The 13,659-nt window shown below is 31.7% G+C and overlaps 1 long non-coding RNA gene across 1 annotated transcript; it reads right to left on the bottom strand.

Annotated features, from left to right (window-relative positions):
• Positions 1 to 4,058: 4,058 nt before the first annotated feature.
• LOC145279962 (uncharacterized) lies at positions 4,059 to 8,227 on the bottom strand. Its single transcript, XR_013868500.1, has 2 exons — positions 8,068 to 8,227; positions 4,059 to 4,595 (listed from the first exon to the last, which is right to left on the bottom strand). It is a non-coding gene; the product is annotated as an uncharacterized LOC145279962 (long non-coding RNA).
• Positions 8,228 to 13,659: the final 5,432 nt, after the last annotated feature.

The following is a 13,659-nucleotide window of genomic DNA, read 5'->3' as shown; positions in this document are numbered from 1 at the left end:
ATATATATATATATATATATATATATTGGGAAGTGATATACAAACTGCCATTAGCATATTAAGCGACGTTCTTTGTGTAAACAAATCGAGCGAAGGCATTTGGACGATGTCAAAACATCGTTAATTCATTACCCACACAGACTCAGCCATATAGCGTAATGGTGAGAAGCCTTGACTGTCATTTGGGCGGTCAGGTTTCGATCCTAGCTTGAGGTAGTTGCCTGTCTAGTTGCACTCTTGAGCTGTGAAACGGCACTGTATGTGGATGGCTATATAAATATATATGTATATATATATATATATAAATTCGTATTCTTGTCTGTTTATTATTTATTCACAATTTGATTAATATATACAAATAGTTCCTTACTTTACTCTCTCATTTATTTATTTCTACATATAGTATGATTCTTGCAAACTAGATACAATAAAGAGATCATCTCATTTGCGTATTACATTAGGAAAAATCGATTTTATTAAATAGCAGTATCTTAGTTTATGTTTCTAGCAAGAGAATTGTTATAAGTGTTCTATTTATTATCGTTATTCAATAAATTTTAAACAATAATTATATTGATAACATATTTAATTAAATTTATTTGGGATTATTATTCCAACATCGATTTTTATTTATCTTTGTTTTAGAGTTATTTGCCCCTTCAGAACAAACAAAAAAATAAAAACTATCACCTAATAAAATAATTTGGTAATCTCAATAAATTTCTAGCTTGAAAAAATAATTCCGATAGAAAAATGTTTGGCTTTTATTGTTTTTGTAATATTAAAAAAAAAAAAAAACAAACAAAAAACACTTACGAAAAACTGAAGAAAAGATTTATGTTGTTTTTTTTAATTCTATAAAAGGTTATACAGAATCGATGTGACCCACCTAAAAAAATAAAGATCTACTTTTCTGGGCCTAACACGTTTAAATCGCCTTTATAAATTTCTGATTTCACTTGTACAACAGAGGCAACACTAGAAAGCAAGATTATACAAAATGACACGATTTATTATAGAAAATGTATTTGTTTCATTCAATAAAAAATTGTAAATAAATTTTGTGTTGAAAGTTTAGTTTAAGAATCATCTGTGTGGCTGAATATATGTTTTTAGATATCCACTTCATTGACTGGGTTAAAAACGCTTTATATTTACATAATGACACTGGAGATTAGGTAAGTATTATCATCACATTTGTAGCATTCAAAATATTAAATACTAGCAGGGGAGGGGGCCCAGCTTTGCCCAGGCATAAAATATGCTTAAATATGATATTGTAATTTGTCCAGATTTCTTATATATTATTATAGAGTCACGATTTTGAAAGTAAAAAAAGTATTTGGGTGCCATCAGTTAGAATCGAAACCAAAGCATTCAATGCAGGTGACGTTAATACTGTACCAACATGACACGCATATAAACCGATTAAAAATTAAAAATAAACTAAGATGAATGTACAAAATGTATAATGATTGTTTCAATTTTGACCCCTTAAAAAATTTAACGCACTACAGACCCATAAAAGAACGGCCCATAAAAAGTCCAATCATTTGAGGCCCCTCGCCCCAATCTGCAACTTTTAGTTTCGGAGGAGATAGAGTTTGAAATGGAGACAGACACATAGCTTTTATATATTAGACTAGCAGAACCCTTAGAAATGCCACAAAATGAGAAATGTATTGCATCAATAAATGTTTTCATAAAGCTGGATAGTGCAAAAAATTAGTTTTTTGGATAGAAAAACTAATAACACACAGCAAATATAAGTTCATTCAAATTTCTATAAAAGTAGTGTTCATTGTATTTTGAATACAGAACTGACCCAAATGTGATAAATTAATTGGTTCTAATAAATACTCAGAAAAAAATATTGTGCTACATAGTTCAATACAAATAATAAAATTACATTGTTAGAGACAATCTTTAATTTACTTCTTCAGTCCAGCATCTCTTGACAATGTTCTTTGTATTTTTTGCCTTGTTTTTTTTATGTTTTTTTTTCACATAACATAAGAATTACTGCACATCGAAATTATTATAAGTTCCTTTCTCACACATATATTATTATAATGATATTAAAAGACAAAGATTCATCAAAAGGAAGTCACTTTTGTATTATTGTCCTTTGTTGCCAGATTAGCTTTTTCAAAGCTCAATTTTTGCGAATTTGAACATTTTCAAGCAGTTCAGCTTTCAAAAATTGTAACGTATGGACTAAGGAACAAATAAGCAGAATATTATATAGATAATTCTAACAATTAAAAAATAAACTTGCAAAAACTAGGATAATGAGAATGTTTATATTGGATTATAATAAATGAAATAAAATATAATTATTTTTACATATGCCTGCTAATGTTGAAACATTAAAATCTAAACTACAAGTCAGATTTTTACAAAAATCTGGTATTAATTTATTTTATTGCGAACTATTATTCTCATCTTTATTGGTTGTTGTTTCACGATGTTTCGGCCAACTATTCCTCTGGCCTTTGTCAGGTGGTAACCCCGACAGATAGGAACTTCGAATCTCCTAACTGGATTCTCAGCAATCACTGCCATCCGTAGTTGTTGTCGTCTCACCACGTTTTGGCCAAGTATGCCTCTGGCCGGCTTTGGATAGGATTGAAACCGTTATCTTCAGACAATGCTCATCTGGAACCATAGAGATTTAACACCTCTATCAACTGTGCCACGGGCCCCGAAGGGCGATCAAGGTTGGATTTTTTGATCTTCTAAATCCATGTTCATTTATTATATGATCTTCCATGGTCGGATCCGTATGTATATTAATTTATTTTATTGCAAATTATTTTAATTGGAATTCATTATTCAAGTGATTATTATTTATAATTTCAGCTTTTAACAGTTGTTATTTCTAACAAATATTAGATTTAAAAATTTTGTCTCTTAGTTTTAGACACTACTGTATATATAAAAGTGAATTTGTCTGTATTCAGAAAGGCCTCTAACAAACAACTCTGCCAATTTTGGTTTACAGATTAAAAATTAGATATACAGGGGATATGGACCGATGGAAGAAATTTGATTTTGGTTTTAATCAATAAAAATAACTGCTAAGGTGTCAAAATTGAAAAAAAATGTTGGAACTATGTCGACTAAATGGGCACTAAAATTTATATTTATACGTTAAACTACATTCATTTTCAATGTTTCAATATCTATGTGCCCTTACAAGAGGTGTGCAATAAGTAATGCCCCTAACCCATTTCCCATAGCAGTAGAGTAACGAAACTTGGCACAGTTATTAGTCTTTCTCTACATAGGAACCACCCAGAGTTATGCATTTCTCCCATCGTTTAAGGCAGCTCTTGTAGAACACCCCAGGTTGGTCCTCCAACCACGACATGAATTCAGAAATCAAGGCTGCATCATCTGGGAAACGCTTTCATTTCAAAAACAACTTCATGGCTGGGAAGAGGTGAAAATCATAGGTCAGATGGTAGCGAATACTACTGGACTGAAATATAGATAGCTTTCTAAGTTCATTACAACATGATGCTGTTCGAAATAGTAAATCAATACAGCTATGTGTTGCAAATTTCAGAACTAAAAGTTCAGTATTTACAAGAAAATCACCTGAGAGGACTTGAAATGCTTGAATGCCAAATAGTATTTGAGCTGTGGGACTTACTCAGTCTCCTACATGTTTAACTTGCAAACATGCTTTGGTCTTCGGATTGTTGGATCGAACAGCCAGAAGAACTATCCGTGCAAATTAGAGATTGCCCAGAAACTGCATGAAGATCGCAGGTAGATCGCATGTCAAAATATGGGAGATATTTCTGCTGCACATTGTATTAATATAGCACTAAAATGAGAATAGGAATAAATCAAATAATAACCTTTTCAAAGAATCATTTTTCAATGATTTTTTTATCTATTAGAATATTGTTCACTTTATCTGTGTCTTTTAAAGTCGATATTATGATGATATCATTTTGTGTGTGCAATTAAAGTGCCAAATGCTAATTACTGATACAGATCTGTGACAAAATATATTACAAAAACATTAAAAAAAAATTGAACTCAACTAAAAGAAAAATATTTTATTTAAATCATTTTCTATTGTATTATTAAATTAATACATACCACAGACAACTAGGTTGTAAAAACCTAATTATATTAATATTATCATATTAATTGAAATTATATGATTAACTGAATGTATAAAACTTCACCTATGAATCCATCTGGCATTGACCTTATGCATATGCAAATGGTCATGAATGATAGTTTCCACAGACCCTGTACTAATCATGACATCTTGGGCTATTTGGCGAATAGTAATGCGCCGATTTTCTAAAATGGCAGCCTCAACTTTACTAACAGATACTTCATCAATGGCAGAATGGGGGCGACCAGGTCTGGGAGCTGTTTCTACAGATTTCCGACCACGTTTGAATTCACGGTGCCAACGTTTTACAAAGTCATATGATGGGGCATCCTTACCATATGCTTTTTTCATTTCATTAAAAGTCTTCTGTGGTGTGAGTCCATTCAAATACAAAAACCGGATCACTGCGCGACACTCAAAAGGCTCCATTTCACACTTGACTCAGTTCAAACACCTGCAAATCACAAACCACAATTAATTCAAAGCTGTAATTTGCCAGCTAATCCATAGAGATATAAATCATTGTACATGCAAAATTTCATCTAGATCAGAAAACTGGAAGTAAGTAAGGGGCATTATTTATTGAACACCCTTTTCTTTTATTTTCCTTGTATGGCACTATTTACATTTTCCTATTCACTTCAAATGGGATACATTCGTAAATATTGAAATGAAGTTATGTTGCTATTAAATTCATCCAAAATTTAATCTTCACAGTTTAAATTTTTAATAACACTTTAAATGTGTATCTAATCCCAATATCATCTCATTTTGATGAAAATTTATTATTTCTTTTAGTTTTTCATCATGGTGAACACAGGGCTTCTTGTGGAATCGAGAATGTAGCACAGTGTTTAGAGTACTTGGTGAAAATCAGTTGTAAATGTTACATTTATGGAGATTGAAGATTCAATCCTCAATGTAGGCAACCCAAAAATAATAGCAAATTACTTAGGACTTCTACTCAGTCATATCTGACAAAATGAGAGCATGCTGCCCTCATGGATTAAATAAAGGGTTCCATTCGAAATTCTGTGCATATTCCCAAGTCAGAAATAATTATTTCTGAGTTTGACAGAAAGAATTCTGAGTTTGACAAGATTCATCTGAAGAAGGCTGCAGGCTACATCAACCAAAACGTTGTGCAAATAACACTCAAGATGAGAAGAGTAGTCTGCAGAATTCAAATATGAATATATAAATTTAATTGTTTTTAAAACATTTATAAGTAAACATTTTCAGTATTAAATGAATGCTATTAGAAACCAATTGAAGGTAAAATAAATATTAAATTAAGTTATTTTAAATATTTACTTTCCTTGTTCTAAAACGTTATGTTATAATAAATATTGTTTATGTCAGATCTTCCTCTGACGTCTTGTCATACTAATAAAATAAGCAATATTGAATTTGCTTGCTCAGATGTTACTATTTTAATTTGCAGCTGTGGAATGTTTCACGTTTTAAGTGTAATTCAAATGAATTTAAGCCAATATTAATGATTGCACACTAAAATAATTTAAATAAACGCGTTTTTTAATTCAAATTATCTGATGGTATTTAGTAATCAAGTAAAACTTGTATTTTTACTTGATATTTAAACTTGGCATTTGTATTTTGTGTTATTTTGAAGAACTTTTTTATTTTCATTTTTTAAGAACTCCTTTCTGGACAGAGAAGACAAAGTTACACACATTCCAATAATAATAATCGAAACTATAAGTTTTAATAGTTATTTGTATTTTATTTATTAAAATTAAAATTTAAAAAAAAAATTAACTAAATTAAATTGTTAATTAAAAAATTAATAATAACTGTTCCAAACTACAAATTTTAAGTCATACATTTTTATACAATAACTTTTATGTACATTTTAAAAGAAAAACTAATGAATGTGAAAATCTGATCAATCTATTACATTCGTTTCCGCCATTAATGTTCGTTTAGTCAAGTTGAGGAAAAATTTTAACTGTCGAATAGAAAGTTATACTTCTGAAAAAATATTTTTCTTTTCCTTTTTTTCGTATATTCTGATATCTCAATATTGAAAAGAAACAAGTTGGAACTTATACACATGGTGACGATTTTCATTAAATCACCGCCTTGTTCGATTTTTCAGTCTACAGTTTTACAGAAAAGTGTAATGAGTTAAACTGGCAATGAACCAAAACGTTTTATGACAAATACATATTTTTAACGCTATCTACGATGTACATACGGAAATAAAACCAAGTTTTTATCTTTCAACTTCACCTGAAATTGAACCTCTAAATAGTTTTAATTCATTTTTAATTACAATTTTGATAGTTATGCAATTTATGAATCGTATGAATTTTAGATTGGATTTCGAAGTAGAATTCAAGTTTTATAGTAAATGTTGTTTATTAAACTGGTAGGCAAAAGTGTAGAAATTTTATTTTCCTTTTTCTCTATTTACCTCCCCTTCCTTTTTCCCAGCTACTAGTGTCTTTCTACTCTCTCCATACCCTTCCTTTACCCCTCTAATTGGTGTATTTTCTTCTCTCTTTCTCCCCTTCTTTTCTCCCTCTCTCTTGGTGTATCTGGTGCTTCTACTTCTTGCTGTGTCATGCGGGACTCGATTGGCTAAAACATTGAGCGCACCATTTTAAAAAGAGTGAAACCAGCAGAAGCTGGGGAAAAAAAAAAAAAAAAAAAAAACACCAGAGACTGGCAGGATACTAAAAAGCACCAGAGCGGTGTTAGGTTTTTACAACACCAGAGCTGTGTTGTGTCGAACTGAATTACACCAGGGCGGTGTTGTGTTGCGACGAACTGAAAGAACCAGAGCGGTTTTGCGAACTTTGAATTACACCAGAGCGGTGTTCGGTGTTGCGACGTTTGAAATACAAGAAGAAAGTAATATTAACCATCAAGATTATTAAACTTACCAAACAAATTCTGAACAGAATCAAAATCAGATAAAATTATAAATTCAAAAAACAAGCAAAACAAAGTGTAAATTTATACAAATACCGTGACAGCGAATTAGTAGAAAAAAATGTACCCTAACCCTAACCCAGTTTTCAGATTCGTGTTCAGCACACCGAAACGTAACAGAATACTACGTAAAAGATTTTACTAATTCGCTGTCACGGTGTTTGTATAATAATACCAAACAAAGTCGGTTTTCAATTCCCCATGACAACATTTAGAATTACTATTTTATTAGATAAAATAGTATCTATACGTTATTTCCAGACGAATATTAATTCGATGTTAAATAACCCAAGAAAGAGTTGATATGCTGTGAAAAAAAAAAGCCAAGTAAAAGAAATACATTTTGCTAACGGAACCTCCATCGATTTATTTCTAGTGGTGAGAAGTCAGATAAACTCAATTGGAAACTGCTAATGATTTATGCATCTCAATTCTGCATTGAATAACACAAGAAGAAAGGGTAAGAAGTGTTGACGAGTTCCAACTAGGCCGAATTTGTTTTTGTAAAAGTATAATTGTTAAAAGAGTTCTTAATAACCGCCAGAGGGACTGATTTGGCAGCCTATATCACATTTCCTTTTCTATCATTCTTTCCTTTTCTATTTTTCTTTTTGATAAAATTTTATACCAGTTTACCTTGGTCTCTTTATTTTTTATTAAATTTATTTTAGAACTCTTAGTTACGCGCAACGGGATAAAATTCGTTGAACATAACGATAAAATTTCCGTTAAAAGTGCATAATAGTTAACTAAAGCCCCCTCTCAGTTTTCATAAATTTCTTTCTAAATAATAACATTATTGCAGTATGGTTCCATAGAAGTACCATAATTTTAAATGGTTTATGATGATCTAATTCCGATTATCAGCATTTTCCCTACCAAACTTGGGAAAGATTTAGAAAGTTAATAATAAAAAAAAAGCATATTTATAAAAATGTAAACATAATTCAAGTAATATTAATACTTACTTTTATCCAATCGTCGTTCGATTGGCTTGTGTGATGGAAACCTCACTTTACAGTTTAGTGTCGCCTGTGTGATTCGCGGTGGACAGCAGAATTAAAATAATCTCTTCCTAGGTCATATCTGACTCGACTACGCATGCGTCATCAAACAAAACATCTCTCTCTCTCTCTCATTTTATTACGATTTGTTATTTTGGCTTCTTATTTTGTTGGCGTTTTGTAAACGGATTATTTTTCACTGTTATCTTTCATAATTTTTTTCCAGCCATGAAGGACTCGAGCGTTATCTTGAATATTTCATCTATGACTGTCAAATGTTTGTGAGTAGTTTCGTATCAACCGGTGTATGATGGGTAAAAAATAATACACCCTGTTTTTGTTTATCTTTTGTTTTTATATCCGTTTAGTTTTTCTTTCCTTTGGTTAAATAATGATTTGCTTCCCTTTATTATTTGTAACAAATAATACAATAAAACTGTGTTTATTAAAAATAGAATTGAAATATAGAACTTTTTTCTACCCCCACCCCTTTTTGTGCCATTAATTCTACTAATCGCACACAATTTTACTTTACTTTTTGACAGTAGACACCAACTGCCTTCCATAGACAGGATTTCTTTACTCATAGGCAATCAATAATAACAGGTGGATGATGCGATACGGTTGAATCAAATCTCACCAAGTAGGTTGGAATCAACCAAATATTAGAAAATCTTACGAAATTTGGGTTTGTATTACTGTACACATAGATTCGAAAAAGTTGTCAAAAAACAAATATATAACAAATAAATGTTATCAAAGGCAAGATAAGTTACTTTTCTACCTAACTGGATATATTTTTTGTGTTTTTATTCAATGTAACATATTTATTCAGCTCGAAAAACATACAGTGTTTACCGATGTATTCGAAAATTCAAGATGGCGTCTCGTCTCACACCCTCTTTAACACCGTAAGTATGGAAAAAGGCGTTATAAATAAAAAACTATACAAAATACTATTAAAAACCCGCCGAATATATGTCAACCTATGTCACGGTAACATATATTGAGCGAGTTTTTAACAGTATTTTATCTGGTTTTTTATTTATAACATCTTTTCCCACACTTACCGTGTTAAAGAGAGAATAAGACGCCATCTTGAATTTTCCAATACATCGGTAAACACTGTATGTTTTTCGAGCTGAATAAATATGTTACATTGAATAAAAACACAAAAAATATATCCAGTTAGGTAGAAAAGTAACTTATCTTGCCTTTGATAGCATTTATTTGTTATATATTTGTTTTTTGACAACTTTTTCGAATCTATGTGTACAGTAATACAAACCCTACTCCAAGCCTGTTTGCTGTAACTGCACGTGGGACGACATATTCCATGCGTGTGGATGGTCAAATTGCAACATTGTGTGCTTGCGTGTTACACATCGGCATTGAAATGGTGATTGCGACGAAAATGTCTCTGTCCAAGATTTGGTTTGGCCGTATGTAGCAGCAGCAGCAGTCACTACAATATTTATTAGAAAAATAGAATACGGTTCTTAATTTTTTTTTTTTTTTTTTTTTTTGTTAGAATACAATGCTTTTCATTGGTTTGGATCTGTTTTACTTAGAAAATAGAATACAAAGTTTTTTGTTTTATTGTTGTTGCTTTTTTGAAAAATAAAGTACAATGTGTTATAAAAATATATTACTTTATTAAATATTTATTGATTTCTTTCGGAAGTGTAATTTACAAAAGCAGATGTGATAACTAGTGCCGAAAATTTAAGTTAATTGCCCTTAAATGATGGAATGACTCGGAAATGGAGATCATTTTTATATTAATTTTAATTTGATAAAGATTCTCCACCATAAAATTCTAAAATACTTTATATGAACGAAATGGATAATTTACTTATTTCATTTTATTTTGTGCGTGTGTCTTAACGTCTCTTTATTCATTGAAATAATTTTTAAGCAATAATACTTTTAGTGTAATTACAAAAAAAAAAACTCTTAAATATGGCTGTTAGCTAAAAAAGGAAGTCTTATCCGAGAAGCTGAACAATCTTACATTAGTAAGCAATTGTAACAGAGCACATATGGGCGCATGGGAAAATATCAGCAAGAGCTAAAGAATAGCTGGCTGGTGAAAATATTAGCAGCAGCAGTCGTTAAAGCATGTATCCAAATTAGCAAGTGTGCACAAGCTTGCGTCACAAGAAAAGGAGAAAAATATACTCCACATGGTTGAAAAAGAAAGTAGAGTGCCCACCAGTAAGGCAGGTTGATTTGCAACTTCTTTTCAGAAAATCAGCATGGTACTGGTGATGATAGTTGGGATTTGATGTGATAAGAACAGATACCAAAAATTAGATTCCTATCTTGAACAGAAAATAGAGCATTTAATTTCAAAAATCGTGTAGAAAAATGCTGAGAAATCCTTCATTTTCATAGAATTTTACACAACATTGACTTTTAAATTTCACTATTTTTATTTAAAAAATATGTATTTTATTTTTTTATTAAACGCAATGATATAATCTGTTATAATAGAACTAAATTGTTCTGTATAATTTCCTTTCAAGGAAAATGAAGGTCTAATTTGTTGGCACGATGACTTTGTAATAATGTGCCTATGTCTTGCTACCTGCCCATATACAACTTTTTGAGAAAAATCAATCAAATTTGACCAGTGTGTGGCTGTACAATTGATAGCAGTAATCTTTTTTCAGTCTGTATTTTTAGTTGTTCACTATTTCTGGAAAAAAAGGCACAAAAAAATTATTATTTGAAAACAATTATTTTTTTATATTTTTTGATGTAATATGAATAAATTTAAAATTTGGGTAAATTGAGAAAACTAATGAAATTTAATGGATAAATATTTATTTACCTAATGGACAAAATCGTTTGATTGTCCTCTTCTCTCACATCCAATTCATATAGTTTATCATCGATATTATGATATTTTCCAGAAGTAGTGCAAAAGCACTATATTTTGAACCGTTTAAAACAGTAATTTTGATTTCAGTTAACTGTTTTGTTCTCTGAATCATATTTAAATATACTGTTGTTGGTAAAAAAATATTGTCGGTTTTGATCTTAAACCAACTAACTGCATACACTTGGATGATAAATTGGACCAGAATGTTTAATTTATCATAGTGTTTGAGGATAGACACCTCTGGTCCATAAACACATTAACCTTTGGCTTATGTTAGCCATCTTGCTTGAATTCAAGGGCCCAATTTTCTAAGCTGCATATCTTAGGTTAACTTCTCGAGAAATGCCAACAGCATACACAAAAAGTAGCCTCTGGTCTTCACACTTAAATTATTTGTTTCTTCTGCTGTCAGATAATGATGATCGGAAGGGGCACTAATCTTTTAGAATTCTACTTGAAGCAAATCTTGATAATTATTGATACAAAGTTTCCCGAATGTGTGATAGGCTTTTTGTTGTTCCATCAATTAATTTAAAAATTGCTCTAAATGGCAGTTCTTCTAGTGGAACCTGAAAATTGCAAAATTTGCTTGTTTAATAATAGAGCCAGGTTACATAATAAATACAAATATATCATTTTAGTTTCCACAAAAACGGAACCAAATTGCAGGTGAATCTATAGAATAAATTTTACCTCCTTGTTAAGAGGACAAGTGCATACTATGTCCCTCGTTTACAATTTTCTGTCTTGCACTTTACTGCAAAGTCCTCTCACATCTCAAGACAGGAAATTTACAGCTACAAGAAAATATATAAAACATTTTGTCTAGCAGTTCCTTCATTCTTTTCATTTTGGTTGCTGCAAGATATTTCCTGTAAATCTGTTTGGTTCTCTTCTTCTGTCCTATATAACGTTTCCCTAACAAAGGCAATTGTGGATTAACTGCTTGCCAAATACTAATAAATTCCTTAGCAATTAAATTAAAAATGTCACTATTTTTTAAGTGGGGATAACTGTTTTCGAGGAAATAACTAAACTGGATGACTTTTCGTAGAGTTGGGGGCGCTGTTTCATCTAAACGACAAGATGGACCAGCAAATTTTGTGAACCACGGGTTAAAACTGAACATCGTGCTTTTACTGACATTCTAACTTGAAAAACAAAATAAATCAATGGATTATAACTGAAGGAAACTATTTTAGGCTATCTTCCAGTTTCATATGTAAAAAAATAAGTGCTAGTTATAGGAAATGATTAAACACTTTGTAGAGTTGAATTAGATATATGTAAGAGAGAGGACCAAACTAAATCAGAGGCATAGTAGTGTTTAGTTTAGACACGTTTAGCAGACTTTAGCTCCTCCTTCGATAACATGAATTCATCCATAAAGAGATTCATTCTTGCTGTAGCTGTGCATCTAGTTTATCATTGAATGTTTAGTGTTTAGAGTTTGAAAAACCAGTGCTGGTGCATCTATGTAACTATGCTATTTTTAATAGTATTTTGAAGTTAAATTTAATTTTTATAAAAGTTTTTGTTTTTTATTAAATTCTTAGGGAAAATTACAGAATACTTATGTTATAATAAATTACTGTAACTCTTCAGGAAATGAATCATACTTATTCCCCTTGGCCGGAACTAAGGATTCCGCCATATTGATTTTGCCAAACACGTGTATATATTTTAAGCTGATAAAACCTTTACGAAAGGCATTCTTATTCATTCTTCTTTTATCAGCTTAAAATAAAAAAAATAAAAATAAAAAAATAAAAAATGGACAAATTACTGCGGCCAGACAGATTTAACACAGAACCAACTGCTCCGAATTCGGAAAAAATATACAAACATTGGAAGTTAACATTCGAATATTATCTACGCACGTTAAATAACGGCCAAATCGAAAACAATGCGCAAAATCTTTTCGCTTTGATCAATTCTGTCTCGGCGACAATTTTCGAAATTATAAGCGACGCCACGGATTACAACGGCGCCATAGAAACGCTAGACGCTATTTATATGAAACCAACAAACATTGTATTTAACAGACATCAACTCCTGACAAGTAAACAGAAAGCGACACAAACCATCGACGAGTTCATGCAACAATTGGAAGTATTCGCTAAATCTTGCGAATTTCAAGCGGTAAGTGCCGAGGAAAACAAAAAACAATATATACGGGACGCGTTCATTAGCGGCATCTCGTCTTCGTCTATCCGTCAGCGCCTACTTGAAAAACCTTTCTCGACGCTACAAGAGACATTTACAGTGGCTAGGTCCCTAGAACAAGCGGAGAAGCATACGGCCAGCTTCGATTACCACCCGAGCGTAACAGCTACCGTAGTTCAACCAGAAGAAACTCCCTTAGCCGCTGTAAAAGGAAATACATTACAAAAAGGAATTTGTTTCTTCTGTGGGAACACACGGCATGCACGGGCGATGTGTCCTGCGTGTAATGCCAAGTGTAGAAAATGTAAAAAAAATGGCCATTGGGCTAAGGTATGTAGATCATCCTCCTCTCCTTCTGCTGTGTTGTACGACCCGGACTCCCCCCCACCCAATCTCTCCTGACTAGGAACGGGTGCCAAAGACATCACCTACACCAAATGCGAAATAAATGGGCAGGTAGTGAATGCTATGGTAGACTCCGGCAGCGTGGGGACATTCATTAG

Source organism: Euprymna scolopes, chromosome 7 (assembly GCF_053919585.1).
Source record: "Euprymna scolopes isolate OS-2025 chromosome 7, ASM5391958v1, whole genome shotgun sequence".
NCBI lineage: Eukaryota > Metazoa > Mollusca > Cephalopoda > Sepiida > Sepiolidae > Euprymna > Euprymna scolopes.
This window is presented reverse-complemented; position numbering and strand designations above follow the sequence as displayed.